Source organism: Cupressus sempervirens, chromosome 1, assembly GCF_028749045.1.
Source record: "Cupressus sempervirens isolate cs-2001-9-10 chromosome 1, ASM2874904v1, whole genome shotgun sequence".
NCBI classification, from domain to species: Eukaryota; Viridiplantae; Streptophyta; class Pinopsida; order Cupressales; family Cupressaceae; genus Cupressus; species Cupressus sempervirens.
Window position 1 is genome coordinate 512779052 of NC_143118.1, and position 24698 is coordinate 512803749.

Genomic DNA, 24698 nt, shown 5'->3' on the forward strand with positions numbered 1-24698 from the left:
TGACTAGGAGAAACATAGTTGAATCCTCTACTCATCTTTTGAACTAACATTTTACCTCTAGATTTTCATATGAAAATTTGACCTCTTTTGAGGTTAGGTGTCTCCAAAATAAAGTTCCACACATAAATCTTTAGAGGAAATCTATACAACAAGCTCTAGTCAACTTAGAAATCAAGGAATTCTTTCTATTGTCTTAGGACAATAGATTGAAACTAGGTCCAAATCTTATAGTTACACTATACCACCCCAATATGTCCCATAGTCCTTTGTAGATATATCACATAGACACATGAAATAATACATTTGTAGGCCATTTTTTATGACCACTTCTGATGGACAATGCAATTTGTGTATGAATTTGCATTTTTTTTAAATGGTCCCCATGTTTATCTAAATTTTGACTACCTAGTTTATAAGTAGTCACAATTTTGACAACTAGATAAAAAAAATTTAAAAATATTGGTAGACATAATTTCTAGAGTTGGTATTCTAACTTTGGTTTAGGGTATAGTTTCCCAATTATAACTATGTTGTGGAAAATAAAAGAAAAGAAAAGAAAAATTATGTTGCACCCAAGCCCTTCTTGAGATAATATTACATGCAAAGATCTATTGTGTTTTTTGGAAATTTTTTGTATATTGCAAGAATAAGACATGATCATTTTTTCACATGAGAATTGAAAGATATATCTTCCACTAGAAAAGTTCAGCTATCATTATATCTCTAACCCTTTTATTTCTTGGTTTGTGCAAAGATTCTTCTGAAAAATGTCTTTGGCACAAAGTATGGTTTATGTATCTTCATCAATTCTTGTTTATCCATTATATCATTTGTTTCTTTCATTGGATTCCACATAATGAGAAAAGATTTCAGAAATAATGTGTTTGAATCATATTTAAACTGTAGTGTAGAACAATATATGTTGTTCTAGATGGGGTTCATAGTTTCACAAAGAAATGAATTTTTGAAAGACATGAGAGAAATAAGTTATTTTAGATGAGCTTTAAAGTTTCTAATTAAGAATGGAGTATCACAATATTCAAGTTGTGGTTCACAGTTTGACTATGAAAAATATTAATACAGATATGTGGTTTAGAATTTGAGTATGACAGGGATATAATATATCCTCCTCCATCATTTTCACAACCTCCTCCATTGGATTCCCAAATTTCCCCTTGAAACCCTTGTAAAACTAGGGCTCAACCAATGTTTGAACTTGAAACCATATTTGAATGAAAAAAAAGTTAATTTACCTTTAAAGTGATATAACATAACCAATTCAAACAAAAAAACATACCCTCCTTAAGGTCATTCTCCTGCTACAATAATTTAGCACCAAAATTTGTGTTCCCTCAACTAGTTATCCATGGTGATCACCAATGACTTCAATTTTTCTTTTCAATCTAAGGTTAGTATGACATGATACAATTTATTTAATAATCATTCCATGAGAATTAGTAATCAAACATTCACGTAATGATCATTTGCTCCAAGATTTATTCAATTTGAAGAAAATAATGCAATGACCCTATAAAATGTCAACAACAATATATAGAAAAAGCATATAGCTTTGACTCAAAATGTACACAAGGTTTGAAGAATGTTTTGTATCTTACTCCTTAATCATTAAAATACTAAGATCTATTTAACCGAATTAATCAAATCACATATAAAAGATCATATTCAATAATCATTTATAAATGAATATGATTTCCTTATAACTATAACTATCCTTAGAATGTCCTTATGATATTTCATATTCCATCCTTGCAACATTTTGTGATACTTTGTAAACTTGTATTTTACAAAAGTTGCACTTTTGCACCTTTTACAGTTGTTTTTTTTTTGCATTTTTGACTTCAACTTTTATAAAAACCTTCCTAACATGTCAAAATGGATTTAAAAATATTAACTACATCATTCTCAGCTTTCCTTGACATTTTTACATTAATCTTACTAGTCAAACCTAATCAAGACTAACATTAGCAAATTTGAAAACCTGTGACAATTTTATTGCATATATTTACATTATGACATAATATGAATCAAAAGAACAACAACTAGCCTTACAATAATGAAGTGACAACCTCATTATCCTTTTGATCATCTTAGGTATGATTATGTGCTCATAAACCATATTTAAAGAATTGTAATAATGGTATCTAATATTTTAGAAACAATATTATTTCTATTTAATGAAGGTTTATCTAAACCCTAGAGGTGTTTTTAAGGCTTTTTCTCCTTCGTCATTTCTTAGAGTACCTAATTAGGCTTTTTACATAAAGGGTGCAGACCTAGTTTGGACATGTCACTCCAAATAAATCATAATCAACACTGAAATATGTTATGTAACAAGTAAATGCATACTTGGAATAAGAGATATTGTAATAATATCAAGTGCCAATTTAAAGTTGTAACCAATAAAGTAGCAAGATTGAGATACTAGATAATTTTTTATTTGAGAAGAAACTACAAATAGTTGAGGGCTTATGCATACGATTCTTTCTTATTTGAGTCCCTTTTAGTATTATTAGGTCCCAAAAGAGTAGTCGTATTCCTCATAACATAGTTGATACAAAGGTGCTCAGTGGGTTATCCTCAAGTCCTATCAGTTAAGGACAAACATTCTTGAAGTTTACAATGAGATACAACTTATCACATCAAATTGGCTTATTCAAGATTCTAGAAAACTCTCTCAACAAGGGACAACACTATGAATTTCTCAATTATTATTCCAAATCCATTCATCCATAAGACCTTCAAATGGTCACTCCATACCTCATGGCCACCTTTCTCCACAAGTTTAAACACCCAACACCTTGCTCAATATTTACATGCCAACATTCCCATTATAGCCTCTTATTTCTTTGGTTAGTTCAAGTCCCAAAATTCTCCCAAAAACTTCTTACTAGGGATCTAAGAGAATACTCTACATTCTTCAATTGTAATTAACATATAACAACACCTAACTTACTCAAAAAGCCCAAATATTCAACCATGTTGTGACCATGACAACAAACTAGTATTTCTATGAAAATTACTAACATTATTCTTGTTGACAACCCCAAACAACCATATAGTTTTGTGTCTAAAAACCCAAAGCATGGAAACTCTTGGGGCCTTGTTCACATTATTTTCATCATTGGATTCATCCATCCAAACAAGACACTAAGTAAAATAAATTACCCTATTACTATCCTAAGATGACATATCTATGTGCCTACGATAATCATATTGCTTGTTAATTATTAGTTATAAGTTGGATTGGCTATAAAATCAACACTACTACCATATTAAACACTATTTATCAAATGTATTTCCTCTATGCCGAGTAGTTTTTGACATCTTTTATGTTTGAAAAGGTTAGTGGATTGCCAATTTCTCATGTCATTATTTTGTGCTTTCTAGTACTTGAAGGTCTATAGGTAGGTCCCATAAAAAAATGATGAGCATTAGAATTTCTTAAGAGCTTGTTGCCAAACAAGGGAGAGGAATTTCATTGGGGTCCAATCATAGAATCTCATTTTTCCAACCATTATAGTAGTAAAATATTTTCATTTTCAAAATTAGTCAAGATAGAAAAGTTAGGGTGCCTTAATATTTGATTTCTATTGGATTTAACTATCAAAAAAGTTAAAATGTGCATTAAAATGACTGGAATGTAGGACTAAAAAGCATAAAAATGCATAATTATTTTTTAGAAATGATTTTAGAATGAATTATTTTGAAATGATTGTTTTGATTAAGTAAAAATAGATTTTGAAAGGACCCAAAACCTTTTACAAAGAGCAAAGAAAAGTATCAAAAAAAGTCCAAGAGAAACTGTGCATCAGTACCAAACAAATAAACTAGCAAAAACATAATGCCCTCTAATAGTAGAAAAATAATAAAGATAGCAAAAAATAAGCAAAAATATAGCAATAGGACAACTATAAAGTCTTTAGTAGGTCAACAACCTAATCAGCCAATATGTCCATGTTCATAGCAGAAGCCCTCAACTCATCAATCTTCTTATCATCCATGACCTTTTGTCTTCTTCAAGTTTACCCTTGTGCACTTACTGGGGCCATGATCATCCTTCATCTCCTTTTTTCCCTGGTTCTTTCACCTCTACTCAAGCTTATCCAACAAAACCTTGATATTTTTGGCAATAACTTTCAAAATGGAATAGCTTTGGTCACTAATTTTTTCAATACATTCTCAATGCCCTCAACTCTATTGTCCAAAATATCAATTTTCTTTTGTATATCCTTAACCATTTGATCCACAAATTTGGTTTTAACTTCAAGAGGTGGGACTCTCGTCATCATGTTAGTGACCTCTTCAACATTCCCAATCACATCTGAGAGCTTATCGAGATGCTTATTTTGAAATGATTATTTTTATAATAATTATCTAAGTATTAAAAATAATGTGTGAATTTGTACCAATTCATATCACAGTAGTGAAATGATAGGATTATAAAAAATTGAATAATAATAGGAATTTAAAGTTTTAAGATTTAAATTAGGATCAATCCCAAGCCCCTTGAGATTGAACTCATGCGTTGTTGGGTTGACCAATGATTGAGAAACACAAGGCTTGGATTCGTGAATGTGGTGCATAGAAGTTTGGATTAATTATAAGGTGTAAGAGTGGAAATAAGTATGAATGAAATTATGATAATTAAAAACATTTATTAATGAGAAAAGATGTGAAAAAAATGAGAATGGATAGTGATAAAAATAAGTTATCACTTAATTCTAGTGGATATTTTTTATGTTCAATAATGACATTTAGGTCTAGGTTATTTGTATGTTCTCTTTATTTTTAAATCTAACATATTCTGCTGACATTATAGAATTATGGAGTTCAATATGGAAATAAACACATATGGTTAAGATTTTCTTGAGCTTTATCATGGTAACAAAAGGCTATTAGTAATGTTTCCTTTGGATCTAACTACATCAGTTTCTTGCCAAAAAGAAAAAATTTCATATCGAGGAACAGATAAGGTAGTTATTAATGGGAATGAGAGACATCATTGTCATGGTGGTCATTCTCAAAGTAAAGATAAGAGCCAAAGTTTTTGAAGAATAGAATAGAGGGCCTCATGAACACCCAGAGATAGGGGAGGGAAGTGTCATGATGTCCATAGAATTGGGCAGGCTTAGGCATGCATCTACAGGGTGGTTGCAAGCCCTCCTCGATCCTTTATCCTATTGCTTCCCACATGAACATGCACCCTAGGACTAAGATTCCCTCTGGCACTAGAGTTCCCTACATATTGTGGTAGAGATATTTTATAGGTTTATGTAGGCTTTTCAAGTAACCATTTCTTCATAAGGTCATGTGTATGATCAATTTTAAGATTATAATTCCCCTTTCTCAAGGTGCAAGGAATAAATTTGATGATGATAGTTAAGAAATTTCAATACACTTACAAATTTCATGTGAATTGAAATACAAGTGGCATATGAAACATATTTTCAGGTAAGATATTCTATCATGTACAAACTAGTTCATATGTTGATACACAATCAAGTGGACAAGTCAAAAACACTATGAATAGATAGATACCTATCAAATTTACTTACGTTATGATGTCAAATAAAAAACTAACATACATTTAAAAATGTGTGATACCATATTTCTATTTTGGAGCCTCTTTTTCTAAAGGGTATTAATTTATTTTATCTTCAATTGAATCAAGGCAGTAGTGGTGCATTACATCATTTGAGTATACCAAATAATCAAGTTTTATATCAAACTGATGTAATGCCACCATATATGCATCAATGTAATTGAGCTTTGTATCTGCTAGTTCCAATAAAGAGAGAAAGGTCATCGATCCCATTTGGATAAAGAGGCTTCAACACAAAAAGATGGTATTGTGACTAATTTGATATATTATAATTAATATGGATGACATATTGTGAAAACACATATGAATAACTTTTTATTACATAAAAAAGAATCAAATTGATCATTTTACAAGGTGGTTGCTAGTTGGGATCTAATATAATTACTATGTTGATTGTTTAGTCGTTTTGGCTCAGTTTGCATTTTTTCTATGTTCTAGCATTTTAATTTGGTATATTATACTAAAACATCATTTCATAATTAAAATTTTAAGTTTCATATATAACTAGGCCTAAGAAGATTAGTGTACTTGCAGCATCATTTTTCTTAGTTTGTGAAGGTTATAGAATGAAGTTTCCATAGCCAAATTTATTTCCTATTAAAGATGATAATGTCAAACAATATAAGAAAAGAACAAAATAGGGAGACAAACACTAGATTGTGATCTAACTTAAAAAGAAAAGGTTATGGAAAATCTTATTGTCCCTACAAAATTTGTAAGAGCTTAAACACTAGAAGACTTATAATTAAAATAGCTAAGATACATTGTAGAGACCATAGTCATATTGAAGGGGGGCATGATTATTGTCCATTGGTAAGTTTTTTATTATATTGTTTTAACCATTTATATACATAAGAAATAACTTGATGATAAGATCATGATTATCATTTATTTATGTTGGTGATTTTTATATAGGTCAAGCTCCCAAGGGCACATGAGATGGACCATCACAACCCAGATAATATGGCTTTTAAAGTGGAGGAACTTAGAGGTGTGAGTATTGAACCTAAAGAAAATGATCCAATGGAAGATAATGATCATGCACTAGAAAAAATATACAAAGATGATGGTGCAAATAAATTAATCCATGATATATTTGGTACTAGTGCAAATGATCATGATGATCAATATGACCTTGATGTTATTCATGATAGACCTCTACTTCAGAAGGAAGACATCGCCCTTTATAAAGGTTCTCAAATAAATCTTACCTCTATTGTATTCTTGGTGGTGAACTTGAAGGTTATGAATGATTTATCCAACATAACAATGTTACGTATGTTAAGGTATGGTGTATATGTCATTATAGCTAATAAAGGGTGAATTATGTTCCTTTAATATTCTTTATATTAATAACTTATATTTTTTCTACAGATTGATACTTGATTTTTTTTACCACCATAAAATATTTTATCTCTCTCATATAGATAATTATCTGCAATTATGAAAGATATAGGAATGGGGTATCAAGTAATAAACACTTGTCCCAATTATCATATTATATATCATAAAGATCATGAATTTGTGATAGAATACCCTAAATTTTATACGAGTAGATATTAAATAGATCAAATAACAAAAAAGATGCCTCACAAGATTCTTTATTATATTCCCATTATTCTACATATGCAACAATTATTCAGGAATAGTAGTTTGGCATAATTTATGGATTACCATGTATCCAATAGAGTCAAGATGAAATTATTCAAATGTGTACATATGGTTTGACATTTATGGACATAAAGAAAAATTGGCCACACTTTGAAGAAGAACCTCATAATCTTAGGATTTTATTGGTAACAAATGATGTCAATCTATTTGGAGAGCTGATATTTTTTTTACTCAATGTGGCCAATTTTTGTTATCAATAATAACATTTCTCCATGGATATCAATAAAGAGGGAGCACACTATGTTGACAAAGATTGTTCCTAGCATTTTATCATTTAATAGATCTATATGTAATTATAAATTTTGTAGTAAGATGATCAGAATAATTATAAAATATTTTTGTTCATTCAACTACATAAGTGTACACTAAGAAAGTGTACTTCTCTAAACCTTTCTATCTAAGATATCCCATAGATTGGAACACTCAAATGTTGGCTTAGAGCTCCCTATCCATGGAGTGCAAAGGTGTGTTTTTTAGCATATTAAGAGCTCTTGGCTAAGTCTTAGAGACACAACCCTTAATATTAAACCATACAACAGGAGATTCCTTAGACAAGAGATAGAAAGCAAGTGTCCAAAGGAACTCTCAATCATGTAATGCAAGAAATGAGGTAAGCTAGAATGAAATGCACAATACAATTAGATTAAGAAAGATGAGCATATTACCACCATTATTAATTAGACTATTTGAACTATATTATGCCAAATAGAATTAATCTATTATAAATGAATCTAAGCTAAGATGGAGTATGAAAGAATGATACAATAACCACGAAGTTCTCTCAAGAAAATTTGTCAAGAATCCTACAGCATAACAATACTCAAAAATTGGATGCTTGGAGAGGGAGAGAGCTCTCTATTTTAAAGGTATACAGATGATTGAGATCAAGATTAAGAAGTGGATAATCAAGGGTGGGGGTTGACTTTTGGAATGATCCATGTGTAAGAGCAAGTCAACCAATGAAAAGGAGTTGACTTTTTATGTGAGATAAAAGCCTTTTCTATTAATTTATAAATGGAAAAGACTTTATGTGTACACATTGAGTGGGTTAGAAGAATGGGGTCTTCTATTTAATTAAAAGAGGACATGTTCTTTTAATCAAATATGGACTTAGGATAATATAGTCTAAATATAGGTTAAAATCAAATAAATTGATTTTTAGCAATTTGGTCTAGGCAAATGATTAAATAATTTAGCCAAAATGTTGAGAAGGGGACTAATAGTCTTGAGTTGGAAGCTAGGTAGTGACAATGTTGTACACTAGGAGAGAGACAATATCAAAACTCAAGAAGAGTACTAACATCAAGAAAATCAGATAGATCAAGAGCAAATGAAAGAATCAAGTGTATGCTCCTAAGAAATAGATAGTTGTAGAAAGCAAGTAATGATAGAGTATTTCTGCCCCCTCAAGATCAAAATTGAAATGAGGTAAAGAGCATGCAAGAATGAGCCAGCTATGATAAAGTCAAGATATAGCAAAGTCCATGATGATAGATATATGATTAGAACCAATAAGTGACCATAAGGAAGTGATAGAATGCCCAATTTGACTAGAGTTGACCAAGAAGGATAAAATATGCAAATTAGTTCAACTCAAGTAGAAAGATTATTTAGAAGAGAAAGATGTGGATTGAAGTTGGTATGAAGTGTAGAAATGATGAAGACGTGGAGAAATGAAGATGCCCTAGAAAAGATCCAAAGATTGGACCTCAAAATGTCAACTAAGTACATAGAAGAAGGTGGAATTTTAAAAATGAAATTTTGACTATCGAGATGAAATCGAATTTTGATTTCAATCCCAAAAATGGATCCAGGATTTCAAAATTAGCCAAGGGATACAATTTTTGCAAAATTTCAAGGAGTTTGAAAAATGAGTCAAAATTAGGTTGGAGGACTATAAAAGGGGTCCAAGGGTCATTTTTAATTCATTTATCTCTTTTGATTTTGGAGATCTCTTGAGTGATTTGGAGAGAGAGCATGGCTCTAGTAGGCATTTTGACCCATAGACATTATTTCAAGTGCAGTTGATTGCACAACTGGCCACCTAAGTATATATGCATTTTTGAGCCTTTATATGAATTTTAACACTTTTTTTATGTTTTTGGGGGTTTTTGAAAAAAATATTACACGATACTTTAAAAGTATTGCATGACTACTTTGAGAAGTATCATGTGATACTTTTGTTACCCAGATGGTATTACATGCTTTGCAAATGTTTATCAAATCATGCATACCCACATGTTGCACGACATAGCATGAATTATCACAATAAAGGAAAGTATTACATGGGTACTATAAAAAGTATTGCACGAAAGTTAATCAACAAATTGTATTGCCCTATAGCTATTTAGGTGTTGCCCTTTTGCTTTTATTTTCCTATCCTTTTATGCATAGTTGTACTTTGGCCTCCTATTTCTGTGGTTTTTCCTTTGTGGTCTCAAAAGCCTTCTATATCTAAACTTTTATGTTTGTATTTCTCTGACACTTTGCTAAATGTTTCAAGTCCTTTAAAACCTATTTTTACATAATCAAACAAATTGTATCGCCCAACATTGAATGGTCTAACTAGGTGGTAACCCACTAGTCAACCCACCAAAGTTCCATCCATATATCAACATGCATTGTATCATTATGACATGGTCCTATGAAAAATCTATTGGACTTAACATGTTGTTCTTCAATTTGTTACTTAGATTGGGACTTAAAAAGTTGTTGTGCATTGCCCAAATATAAGCAAGTTTAGCATGTATGTATCTATATGTATTACCCATGAATGAGATTAAGAAAGTTTATCTATGATACCCATTATGTGATTTATTAGATTTTTTTGTGTGTGAAATAGAAGGATGAAGTAAAAATACATAGATTTGAGAATAACTTAGAAAGAATACCTAACATCTAGGGCTAAAGTAATATAATCCATGCTTAGAATATATATTTGCTACCCTGTGAGAGAGAAAAAATAATTTACAAGGAGGGAGTATATATGTCCCCCTCCTCATCATGTCTAGATACTAGTCATGAGAAGGAAGTGAAAGAGGATACCTACTTCACACAACAAGGAGATGTCCTTAAAGAAACAATGCAGACTATAGTCATAGCAAAGAACCTTAACTCTTACAATTTAAGAAAATAAAAAATCATAAAAAGGATATATCACTTATGGAAAGAGGATCCTAAAAAGGGAGAAATCTCATTGACAAGATTTCCATGTAAGAGAGTACTTGATTAAGATAATATCTCTAAGAAAGAGGGGGAAAAGAAAAAGAATGCACCTATTCAACACCTTATGTATAGGTTAAATAGAGATCCTTGGATGTAGGATGACAATATTCAAGAAAGATAAATTGTATATAATGGACATAGATATTCTTGATAAATAAGAGGTGATGACTTGGGACATACACCTCTTGTAAAAGAGAGAATACATAGTCAAGATGCAATTCTTCTTAAAGAATTAACAATGTCACATAATAACAAAGTTCCATGTAAGCTTGAAGAAAGAAGATTTGTAAAAAAAGATAGAGAATGTAAAAATCTCCTTGGCCCCCAAAAATGAAACAAGAAAAAGAGATCTATGGTGGATCATATAACAAATTCTTGAAATATATAAAGATTAGTTGTAAGAAAAAACTGATAGCCATGTACAAAACACAAGCGCCCCATATCCAACCAAAAGGATACAACACTACACCATAGAGAAGATAAAAGAAAGAAAGATCATATGATAATCAATTCTAAACAATGTGAGATGATATAAAAGGATATCATAGATGAAGTAAGTTATAGTTGATTATTAATCGAGAAGCATTAAAATCTAAGACATGAAAAGACATTTATTAGGCAAAAACCATAGCCATTATGTAATAAATAAATACATATGATAGATAATAATGTTCCATAAAATAGTACAAATCTATAGAGGAATGAAATAAAAAGATGAACGGATACCACATTATGCCTACTTAGTTATCATAAAGGGAAAGACAAAGAGATGACAGATCCTTGATAGAAAAGAAAAAGAAAATTCAATACAAATCCTAAGTGATAGATTCCTTATAATAGAATAAAAATTCATAAGGGATATTGGATGCATTGAGGAAGTGAAGAAGGATACAATATGTCTCCATAAGAGGTTTCAATTTACACTAGACATGTAATTTTGAGTAAGTGAATGCAAGAAAATATGTTATTATATAAAAGGAAAACAAGTTAGCAAAGGGAGATAATGAATCTGATGATAGGTACAAAGAGGAAAGAGGGCCCTTTCCCTCCAAGTGAAGAGACAAGAGAAATGACTATTATGTTACTTGCAAAGTAGTAAAATAAACCCCCAAAAGATAGACTAACAATGTCACAAACCAAGGAGAAATATAATAGGGATGTAAATGTATCAAGTAAAATTATCATGAAAAATATACCATTCATCATTAAAAGTCATATGAAAAATTATGTAAGAAATGCATTGATAAAGACTAGAAAAGGAATATATGTTATATATGATTAGATGTATTTATTCATGAAATAAGAGTGTTTGATGCAAAAAATTGAGAATGTATAATGTTGGTATAAAATCTAAGGTTTCCCAATCTTGAAGAGTTGACAAGTCACTTAGAGGGTGAATATGAATAGGATCTTTAGGATCTAAATTCAAATTAATGAAAGGAATATCATAATTATTATCATGTCCAACAAGGCCTAAATTGGTTTAATATGAATCTTGAGAAGAAGAAGAATCAAGTGTGTGGTCTTCTTTGGCTAAAGCACTCTTACAAGAATGACATACAAAACTCATAAAGGCCTTATGTATAGAATGGATATGCATAGAAAGAGGTTTATCAATAGAAGAAAGAGTCATTAAATTAGCCAAAGGTGTCTAGTGAGGAATAGGTTAATTCCTTTCCTTATCTAAGGGTTCATGATAAATAGTAGAATAACCCAAAGAGGGAAGAAAACACACACTAGAGGAAGAAAAATCATCTATCCTTTAAAGAAGTTTCAGGAAGGAGAGAGTAATAAATATTCATATCCAAGGTCTCATCCCAAATAGTATCACTATCAAGGGTAGGAACATCATGCATCACTAAAGATTTATTGGCATCATCTTTGAAAAGATTGCTCTTTGAAGGGGAATGAGGATCAATGCAAAGAAAAACTAAGTTTTTATCATAGGCATGAAATGGAACATCTTGAGCATCACAAATGAAACATAAAAAGAAAGATAAGAACCTTATTGAAAGGAAATTCAATGATTATGCAATCTAAAAATGAACTAGATGCAATTTTATTTTATTTTTTAATTAAAATATATGAGATGCAAAAGGAGATCTAAATACCACTAATGTGCCAAAATGAAATCTAACTCCAAAATCAAAAAAGAGATGCAAGTAAGTCAAGTTCACTAAAAGAAGGTAAAAAACTAATGCAAATAATCTAACTCTAATAAGAAAAGTGCAAAGGAGGTCAGGTTTGCTAATTAATGGTGGGTAGAAAAATTGAAGCAATTCACCCAATACATTAATGAAGGGGGAAGACCAAGATCCACCCCTTGGATTAGGTCTTGATGGATACAAAAGCAAGTATCAATGCAAACCCTGATGCAAAATGGATGAATAACTTAGATTGATTTCCCTGACACCTCTAACTAAAGAGGGTTTAAACAAGAAGATATGCAATATAAAGTTGAGATATAAAGATGTGACAGAATGACAAAGTGTATAGAAATGAAAGAGATGAAGATGAAATACTATGTGAAATAAAAACCTAACATGTGTTATCAAATAACCTCTAAAAGGGTTGATTTTCACATTCTAGACTAAAAATTACACTACAAACAAAACCCATAAATCATTCGACAATCTATCAAGGGCAACCTGGGTAATCGGGGTAAAGTGAAGCATCAAGGGTGCATTGCAATCTTGATGAAGTGATGTTGATTCTAATTTCACAGTTCTACAAAGAGATGAAAAGGGTATCTAGATCCATAACCTATTCATTGATTCAATAAACAAAACCTATAAAATAAAATATTTTTTGTTTTTTTTTTTGGGGGGGGTTGCATTGTTCAAACCCCAATTTAGGATTAACCTTGAATTGAAATAAAGATAGAACGCTAGCAAGTAGTAGTGATAGATCTAACATAAAAGTAATGTAAATATATGAATATGCTCTTAAATTTGGAATGTAATCAATTATGTCAATGTACTAGATTTGACTCAACTTCAAAACCATAGAAAGGAATTCAAAGTGACATCAAAACCTTCATGAATGAATGTGCTTAAAATTCACCTTATGGATGCATATAAATGAATCTACATCTTGAAAGGATGGATGTAGAAGATGCAACAAAAGGATCTCCAATGTATGAAGGGATATCTTGAATTTTGGAATGATATATCTTGCATAAAATCCATCAATAACTTTAATGCATGAATCCTTGATATTCAATGGAGAAATAGCTTGAATGCTTTGAATTCTTGAAGAATGCTTCAACACTTGAATGCATGAGAGTTAATGCTTGAATACTTAATGATGAGATGAGACAATGTGGAAATGGAAGGGTTTATATAGAGCTCAAAATTAACTAACTCCCACAAGTTGACCTTCTTGTAAATCAACATGTCGAAGGCATCCAAACACATAACCCAAATAGAGGATCTAAAATAGAGCCCAATCAAGGGTGCACTACAGCTCTAATTTTCCCATCAGGGGTACACTACATTGGTTAGGGTACAATGTGCCCCTAAAAACCAAGGACCAAAACCTCCAAGACCCCTTTAGGATCCCAAAATTGGTCTTGGATCTCATAAGTTAGGCACGTAGTTTGAGATATAGTCATTTTGGTGTGGAGAATAGATTCTAAGTAGATAGCTAAAGGGAAGGGACTACCTAGGAGGATAGATCCTACCTCAAGCTTAATGCCATGAAAATAGGATCTTTAAAGAGGATCTATAAGGTTTTATCCCAATTACACCTCAAAGAAAGGATAGATAAGGAAAGAAAGAAGGAAAGGTGTAAGGAGATTGATGATCTTACATCAAATAGGTGTTAAACCTTCATTAAATTAGAGTGTGTCAATTTTATATAGTATAACAAGGACGTAATGCATTACTTCCAATCAGGGATGGAGTACATCCCTTTTGGACCAATCAGGGATGTAGCATGTCCCTGCATGGGTCTTGCTCTTTGGACCCCTCCTCAAGGTTTGATTTGAAACTTGGTCTTTACACCTGATCTTCCTATAGGAGAGAATTAATCTATAATCATTTATGCACACCCTCAATTGCTTTATTTGGAATAAAATAAGCATATGTCAGCACACCCAAGCAATAAAGCAAGATCAAGCAAACATACATGTGCATACTTCATGTGGACAAGCCATTATGGACATCCCAATATGTCTTAGTACATTTGTAAGGTGAAAGCAAGGAGGCTTGGAAACATCTTTTGAAGAAATAGAGTTCTTCATCTTCTCCTTCCATTCTATCATTCAAGAATTCAATATTCAATCATGGAGTAGTAAATAAAAATTATGAGTATGGCTTGGAGTAATTTAGCCTTGGGGTCTTGGTATGCTTTCTAGGTTATCCTCAAGTCTATGCATTGTAGCTTCACCATCATTCAAGCACAAAATTCATGAAATTCAATCAACTTAGATATGTTCTTTCATTTCATATATATGAGATGCATATTAGATTTTATTTCCTATATGTTCTTGCATCTCTTTATTTCAAAAAATACAAACAAATTATATAATATAAAAATACAAAAAAATCATTGCATTGTATTTAGTTTACTTTCAAGATGTTGAATTTCTTTTATGATTACTTTGATGATACTTTTGTTATGCATAAGGGTAGTACTCTAGATAAAAACCTAGCTTGTAAGGAAGATATGTTGGATAAGTTTTCTCATGATCTTATTCCACTCTCTTCAGCATCTTTTTCAATCAATCTTTATGACAAGTTGAATGCATGGATTCCTTTTTCCACAACTATTTGTTCTATTGAGACACCTCGTATATGCTATGAAAAACATTTGATGACTTTTAAGGGTTGTCCTAACATTACTTTTATAGGTAAACATATAGACCCTTTGAACTAATTTTATGATCCAAATTATGTTTCTCATGCTTATTGCACTTGAAATGACCTTCAACCTACTATTCCAATTTCTTTACCACCTTCTCAACCTATGCTTTCTTAAGCACCTTTATTTTCTACTACTTCTTTTGAGGAATGTGACTTGGTGTAACAATTACAAGCTACTCCTGCTAAGATTTCTCTTTGGGAATTTCTTCAAACTTCACCTACCTATCATGAAGATTTGCAAAAGACTTTTTATACACTCCTTGTTCTTCCACCTAACACATACACTATTAATTTTTTTTTGTATTGTATGTTACTCCTATTATCTTCATTGAATATGATAATCCTCATTTGGAAGTTTAGAATAGTTGTGATGCTCTTATGGTAGTTGTGTCTACTAACGTGAACACCATACACTACACTCTCATTGATAATGGTTGAAATTGAATGTTTTTAGCATGGGCATGTTAAAAGATTTACAAATTGATCTTTCCAATGTTCAACCCAATCACATTGCTCTTAGTGGATTTTATAACATTTCTAAATATACTTTGGGCATTATTAAATTGCCTATTAAAGTTGGTCACATCTGTAATCACCTAAAAATGGTCATCTAAACTATTAGCCCCTCCTCAACATTTTTCCTAATTTAATTAATCATTTGCGTAGACCTAATTGCTAATTATCAATTAATTTTATCACAACCTATAGTTGACTATGTTGTCCTAAGTTCATTATTTGATTAAAAGAACTTGTCCCTTTTTAATTAAATAAAAGACCCCACTCTTCTAACCCACTTAAAGTGCACACATAAAGTCCTTTTTCTATTTTTCAAATTAAAAGAAAAGGCTTTGTGAATTTTTTTATTTTATATAGGAAGTCAACTTCTATTTTATTGGTTGACTTGCTTGTGCACGTGGATCACTCCTATTTTCAAAATCCACCACTGATCATCCATCATCTTGACTTTGATCTCTACCATATATACTATTTTAAAAGAGAGAGATATCTTTCCCCCTCAATCAATCCATCTTTTGAGTATTGTTATGTTGTAGGTTTTCTAACAAGTTTCTTTGGCGCTTTGTGGAGAACTTCTCATCTCTTGTCTCATTCTCTCATCCATCACATACTAGCTTAAAATCATATGGCATTTTAGTATAGGTTCATGTTAGATTAGTTTCTCTTTTGCAATAATTTAGCTCACATAGCTTAACTAGGTTGGTGGTAACATTCTCATCCATACTTAGCATAGCTACATATTGCATACTCATCCTAGTTTAGTCTGTATTTATAGACATTTTCACTCTTGCATCTCATATCTAATAGAACCTCCCATTGCCTGGTTTACTAGCAATAAGAGCATTCCTAAGGCTTAGCTAAGAGCCCTCATACGTGAATCATACTCTCTTGCACTCCATGGATAGGGAGCTCTAAGCCAACATCCAAGCATTTTGAACTCATGGAATCCCTTGGATAGAAGGGTTTAGAGTGTGACACTTTCTTAGTGTAAAACACATCTTGGATACCCCTACGCATGTTATTCCTAGACTATTGTATTAAATCTTATATTAAGAAGATCTTGGTTGCATTATATTCATGGTGTTCCTTCTACCCTTCATTGGGAGGTGCATTTTGTTCACAATAATCTCATGTATATACTCCGTGTTGATGATGTGCCTGATCCTTGTTTAAACATGGAGTGTTCTCAATCTTCTTCTATACAAGAATCTAACAACCCTAAATCTAAAAAAGAACCTAAAAAGAATGAAAATCCTCCTTCTTCTCTTTCTAAGGATGATTGGGGTACTCTAGATTTTAATCCTACATTTATTGGGTAATGTAAAGTGTCAAATTTAAATTTCATGAAAAAGAAAATTGAACTTGAAAAAGAAAGTGTCTACTCCACTTTTGGATGATTTGACAAATACACTTGTACCTTCTTCTACTAAAGAAACTATGGAGACTATCAAGCCTATTTTTTATGATATACAAACTTATGAAGCACCTTCAACTCCTAAAAATATGGCTGATTATTATGGTCTTGGTTACACTTTGCTAAAGATATCTACATTTAATGGTAAGGGTTGTGGAAAATTTGAACAAGGTATACAATTTCCTTTGGATAATGGATTTCTTGAGCATATATATGGGTTAGGATTTACTCATTATAAATAACCTTCACTATTCCCTTTGAATGTTAGTCACATTTGCAATAGACCTTTAAAATTGATTAACCTAGTTCTTTTGGATCGTGACACAAAAATTGAAATGGATCTTTTTCTTGATGCCGATACTTTAATGGGCTTTCTAGGAGTCTTTAATCTTCCCTCTTTGTATCATAAGAAGTGATATCCATATTGCTTAAATGTTCCTAGTTACTTTAGGGAAACCATGACTTTCTTTAACACATATGATGATAATTTACCAATTGAAAATTCTATAAAAATTAATTTTCTTATAAAAAAAATCATTTATGTTCAAATGGATTCATTTGATTCTAAAAGAGTGATTAAAATTGGAAAATATCTGACTCAAGAAGAATGTGAACAATTTAACACTCTCTTGATTGAATTCCAAGATATATTTGCATGGTCTTATTTGGATATTCCTAACATTGACCCTAAGATTGTGAAGCATAATATTGTCCTTGCATCAAATTCTAAACCTATTTAAGTATAAGATTCATAAGATGAACCTGAGCATTGTTATTCTTGTTAAAGAAGAGATTCAAAAGCTCTTGGGTGCTGGTTTCATTCTCTCTTTTGATTATTCTCCTTGGATATCAAATATTTTTGTTGTTTCTAAGGGAGAAAAAAATATTAGGATATGCACTAACTTTTGAGAATTAAGTAAATCTTTCTTGAAGTATTATTTCCCTTTACCTAATATTTACGTGATAGTGGATTATATGGTTGGACATTCTTTATTGTCTTTTACAGATGGATTTTCTTATTATAATCAACTATTTATTAACCTAGAAGACCAATATAAGACCACATTTATAAGATATTGGGGAAAATTTTGTTGGGTCATGATGCCTTTTGAATTAAAGAATGTAGGTGCAACTTATCAATGTGTTATGACTCTTATATTTCATGATTATATGTAGAAGATCCTTAAGGACCATGTTGATGACATTCTTGCAAAATCAATCAAATGTGAAGATCATATTGTTATCCTTGGAAAAATCTTTGTAGGATCTGAAGCTACAATATGTGCTTGAATCCTTGCAAGTGTAACTTTGGGTCGATAGTGGGGAATTGCTTGGATTTATAATTTCTAATCATGGTATTGAAGTAGACAGTAAAAAGATAGAGGCTATTGACAATATATCTCCACCTAAGAATATATCATAGCTTCATATTTCACAAGTAAAGATTCAAGCTATTCAAATATTTTTTTAATAGAAAAGACTATTCCATTCACTTCCTTTCTTATAAAGGACTCTACTTTCTCTTGGAATGGTGAATGTAAGCAATCATTTGAGCATTTAAAGGATTATCTTCCTAATTTTCCTATCTTGGGGACCACACAACCTGATAAGCCTTTTTATCTTTATACATTGGCTTCTCCAAAAGCCTTAAGTGTTTTTCTTATTCAACACGATGATCATGGTAAATAGCATCCTATTTATTACATCAGTTGTACCCTAATTGATTATGAAACATGATATACTAATAGAGAGAATCAATTTCATGTGCTTGTTTTTGCATGTCAAAAACTTAAAACATTATCTCCTTAATGAAAAATTCAATGTAACTATGAAATTTGATCATGTAACCAATATCTTTTCTCAAACAGATTTATCTAAATGTTTGGCAATATGGGTGATGCTTCTGATGGAGTTTGACTTGAAATGTATATCTCAAAAAGAAATTGAAGGATGATCACTTAGTCAAGGCTTCTACTTCACACATAGTCATTACCCCTATTAATCTTCCTCCTGCAAAAATATTACCTATAAGTAAAGATTATGCTTTGGAAATTTATTATGATGGATCTAGGTGTAAAACTGGCATTGGTATGGGTATGATCCTAGTTCCTCCTTCCAAGAAAACTAATTCCCCTTTTTTTATAAATGTTCTTTTCAATGCACAAATAATATCATAGTATATGAGGCTCTTGTTGTTGAATTACGATCACGTGTACCAAACCTATGTCTAATAGCATCTATAGGTTTAGACAAAAATACATTTTCATACAATATTTCTTCATCTTCATCAAAATTATAACCCATATAAGGTAACCAAAAATTTCTTGGTTGAATGCATTGAAAAATACAAGTATCGGTATCAAGAAGAAAGTATATGTCACATTTGTATTCATTAACCACACTAGATGGGATCCTTTACCTTTTGTGAATTCTAGACTAAATGTCCTTAAAATAATCTTTCATAACACTACTAAATTTATCTCCTATCTCTCCAATGAACTCACTTATTTGCACAACCACTGATTTATTAATGGACCATTATATTACACCTCTAACTTGAAAGATTTTTTTCACATAGAAGAAATTATATACTAGAATTGCATCATACTTGAGTGATTGTTTATTATCCCTCTTTACCTTGTCTATGTTTACCAAAAGTTAAATCCTCATCATCTTTTATACGTCATATGGCATACCTTCTTTAACCATTTTGTAGGCCACATGAATAGCTCCATCTGGCACATTGTTTAGTTGACTTAACTGATAAATTATGTAACCAATCACTATATATGCATATCTAGCTTCTTTTTTGATGGAGACACAACCCAAGCACAGAATGGACATAACAGGAAAAGGGAAATTGTATTAACTGTGAAAATAAGCTAGTACATTCAGTACAGAGATAATAAACTTCAAAACATGCCCTATGGGCTTACAATAGCATAAATTTGGAGATAATTTCTCCTTTCAGTACCTCCTTTTACAATGCCAAAAATATCCTTAAATAGACCTTGAAGGGTTAAGGACTAGGAGTACATTCTAGAAAGTGCTAGTAGGCATCCACCAACCAAGTAGAAGCCTCCAGAAGCCACGTTAGAAGTTGGTACAAATCTAAAAGAATCCAAAAATGGTAATCAAATTTTCAGGAGGCATAACTTTTGAATGTAGCTCCGATTGACAAACCGTTTACATTTCTGGAAAGCTCTCGAAGCGCTCTATAGCCCCATGGACCAGCTTCACTCATCCCCCATTTTTTGGCCCTTTTTGAGGTCATTTAATGCCCCTAACCTAACTTTGAAGCATTCTTAGGAGGTCTCCAAAAATTAAGAAACTACGATAACTTTTAAACCGTGGGGCCTTTTGACCTGACTCTTTTTCTGGAATGCTGTAAATTGCAATTACATTCATCTGGCCAATTTACACCTCCTAGTTCACAAAAATGATGGCTCAATTACATACTCCTATTTTTTTTGACATTTACACATATCCCAAGGTGTTCAAATACTCTATCCTAGAACACTGATAGTGGAACTGTGAGAGTTGGAACCTTTATTTGACCCAAATGGGTATCCAAAAATGAAAACACATGAAATAGAAACTAAGTCTAAGTACATTTTTTTGGGTGACACAGGATTTCCCTTATACCTCTAGATGCTTCTGCATCAGACACCCACGATAGATTGGAAAGTGACCCTATCACTTTATGAATGGTAGAGGAAATCCCAAATGGAAAACCTTAGCTACTAAAATCCAAGTTGAGTACTCTATCGGCCGTCCTTTCCACTTGACCAAATACTCTTCATACTACCTATTTCTCGTACTCCTACCCACACGATGATCCAGAATGTCTTCTATCTCCTCCTTTTTAGAAGCAGGAATTGGACATGGCCCTAACATTAGTTCCTCATCTACACCATCATCATGATACTCTGTTAAGTTTGCAATGTTGAAAATAGGAGAAATGTGAATACCATCTGGAAACTCCACCACATATGCATTTCCTAAGTCATGTTTCTTCAAAATTTTGCAAGGACCAAATTTCTTCATTTTCAGCTTGTTGTAAGTACCAACTGAAAATCTTTCATTTCATAAGTGTACCATGACTAGATCCCCTACTTGGAATTCCTTATGTCTTCTCCTTTGATTAGCCCTAGCTTTATACTCTTGATTCATCTTGGTAATGTGTGCTTGAACCTCCTCATGTAGACGCTTGATATGTTTAGCAAATTCTTCAGCTTCAGCACTTGTCCTCTCCCCTTGCTCTATCTTCCTCAATTCTGGCACAGTCCTTGGGCTACTTTCATATATAATTTGGAATGGTGATCTACTAGTACTCCTATTTACAAAGTTATTGGAAGAAAACTCGGCTTGTGGTAGAATCAAATCCCACCCCTTGGGCTTATCCCCAACTAAACATCTCAGTAAATTGCCCAGACTTCTGTTTACCACTTCTGTTTGGCCGTCAGTCTGTGGGTGATGTGTGGAACTGAATTTCAAGTTTGTTCTCAACTTTTTCCACAATGTTCTCCAAAAATATCCCACAAATTTAGTGTCTCTATCAGAAACTATACTCCTTGGAAGACCATGTAGTCTTACCACCTCTCTGAAAAACAAGTCTACAATATGGATAGCATCATGAGTTTTGTGGCATGGAATGAAATGTGCCATTTTGGAGAACCTATCAACCACCACAAATATTGAGTCATTACCCCTTGGTGTCCTCAGCAATCCAAGAACAAAATCCATACTTATGTCCTCCCATGGCTTTGATGGAATAGGCAATGGCTGATATAGTCCAGTACTGTGGCTAAATCCCTTGGCAACTTGACAAACCTGGCAAATTTGTACAAACTTCTTCACATCTTGTGAAATTTGAGGCCAAAAATAATGTTCTCTAAGAATGGCAATGGTCTTATCTCGACCAAAATGTCCTGCCATCCCTCCACTGTGTTTCTCTTTAATCAAATTTTCCCTCATGGAACTCCTTGGAATGCACAATTGGCTGCCCTTGAATAACATACCATCCTGAATCAGATAGTCTAACCACTTAGTTTTGTCTACAGCAATAGGCTCTTTACAAGCTTTCCAGGCTTCAGCAAAATCAGGATCTTTAGGGTACAAATTCTTGAGTTCATCAAACCCAACTACTTCGACCTGCATTACTGTAAGCAACAATTGTCTCCTTCTTAGTGCATCTGCAACCCTATTAAATTTTCCACTTCTATGTTTCAACACAAATGTATAGCTCTGCAAGAACTCTACCCACTTCATATGTCTCTGATTCAATTTACCTTGGCTATTTAGGTATTGTAATTCCTAATGATTAGTATACAAAACAAATTCCTTTGGCAATAAATAATGCCTCCATTTCTTTAAGGCCTGAACTATTGCATAGAACTCTTGATCATAAATAGAATACTTCTTCTTTGCATCATTCAATTTTTCACTAAAATATGCAATAGGCTTACCTTCTTGGCTCAATACAGCCCCAATAACACTGCCACTAGCATCACAATCCACCTAGAACACCCTTCTAAAATTTGGAAGTGCCAACATAGGTTGTTTAGTCACCTTCTTCTTCAGCAATTCAAAACTTCTCGCAGCTACTGTAGTCCATTTGAACTCTTTTCTATCCCCTCTTATTGTATCAATTACGGGTGCACATATGCCACTAAAATTCTTAATAAACTTCCTATAAAAACTAACCAGATCATGAAATGATCTTACCTCAATAGCAGACCTTGGAGTAGGTCATTCCAAGATGGCTTTTACCTTCTCTAGATCCATTTTAAGACCTTTAGGTGATATAACAAACCCCAAATAGACTAACTCCCTTTTTGCAAAGATACACTTCTTCAAATTAATTAACAGTTTCTCTTCCCTTAACCTTTCAAGGACACTACGAATATGCAATAAATGTTCTTCCAAAGTCTTTCTGAAAATTAAAATATCATCCAAATAGACAATAACAAATTTTCCCAAGAACTTCTTAAGTACCTCATTCATAAGCTACATGAAGGTGCTTGGGGCGTTCATCAATCCAAAGGGCATGACTAACCACTCATAAAGACCCTCCTTGGTCTTGAAGGCCATTTTCCACTCATCTCCTTCTCGAATCTGTATCTGGTGATAACCACTCTTGAGATCTATCTTTTTTAAGTACTGAGCTCCACTCAAGCAGTCCATAAGATCATCCATTCTTGGCAAAGGAAACTGATATTTGATGGTTATCCTATTTGTAGCTTGAGAGTCTGTACACATCCTCCACTCTCCATCCTTCTTTGGTGCCAATACTGCAGGTACTACACATGAACTCAAGCTCTCTCGAATCAAGCCCTTCCTCAATAGCTCTTGAACCTATCTATTTAGCTCCTCTGTTTCAGTAGGAGTCATCCTGTGAGCAGCCTTGTTAGGAAAACTAGCTCCTAGAATTAGATCTATCTGATGACTAATTTGCCTTACTGGTGGCAATCCTTCTGGAACATTATCAGAGATAATATCTCTAAACTCTCCTAGTAAATCTAAAACTTCAAGTGGTATTTCACTACTACCTTCTTTATCTTTCCTAGGAATCAAAGCATAACACATACACTAATGTTTCATTCCATCTAAAAACTTTCTTCCATCAACAAGACAAATCCTAGCACTGCTACATACCTTTTCACCTTCCTTTTTCATGGGCTTCAGTTTGTGGTGAACTCCATCCTTTGTTAGAGAGTATATGTTTGCATGACCATCATGTACTGCATGTCTATCAAACTGCCATGGTCTACCCAACAATAGATGGCAAACATCCATTGGAATAACATCACAGAGAACTTCATCATGGTAACTCCTAATTTTGAATTTCACAAGACATTGTTCACTTACCAGGACCTTATGATCATCTTTCCCCCAAGCAATCCAATAGGGTTGGGGATGTTTCTCCCTCTTGAGCTTCAGCTTAGAGACCATCTCCTCTGACACCATGTTGTCATTACTACCACCATCAATTATCACATCACAAAAATTTTCCTCACATTTGCACTTGGTACAAAACAAAGTCCTCCTTTGTCTTGGTTCAATCTCACCACTTAGTAGGACCCTTTAATCTACCAAGGTCTCTCCTCTTTTTGCATCCTCTGAATGTGATGACTGTGCATCCTCATCCACATGAGCAACCCTAGCTTGACCCTTAGCTCTCCTATCTATCCTTCCTTGTCATTGAGGGCATTCAAAGGCACGATGACCTTCTTCATTGCAATGGAAATAGGTACCATGGAAGCCTCCTCTTCCTTTTCCATGTCCTCTACCTCTTCCTCTCTAATTTCCAAAGTCTTGATCACGAGAGCGATTGAAACCCTCATTCCTCTGGTTCTTGCTAGTACCCACATCTTCATTTTTC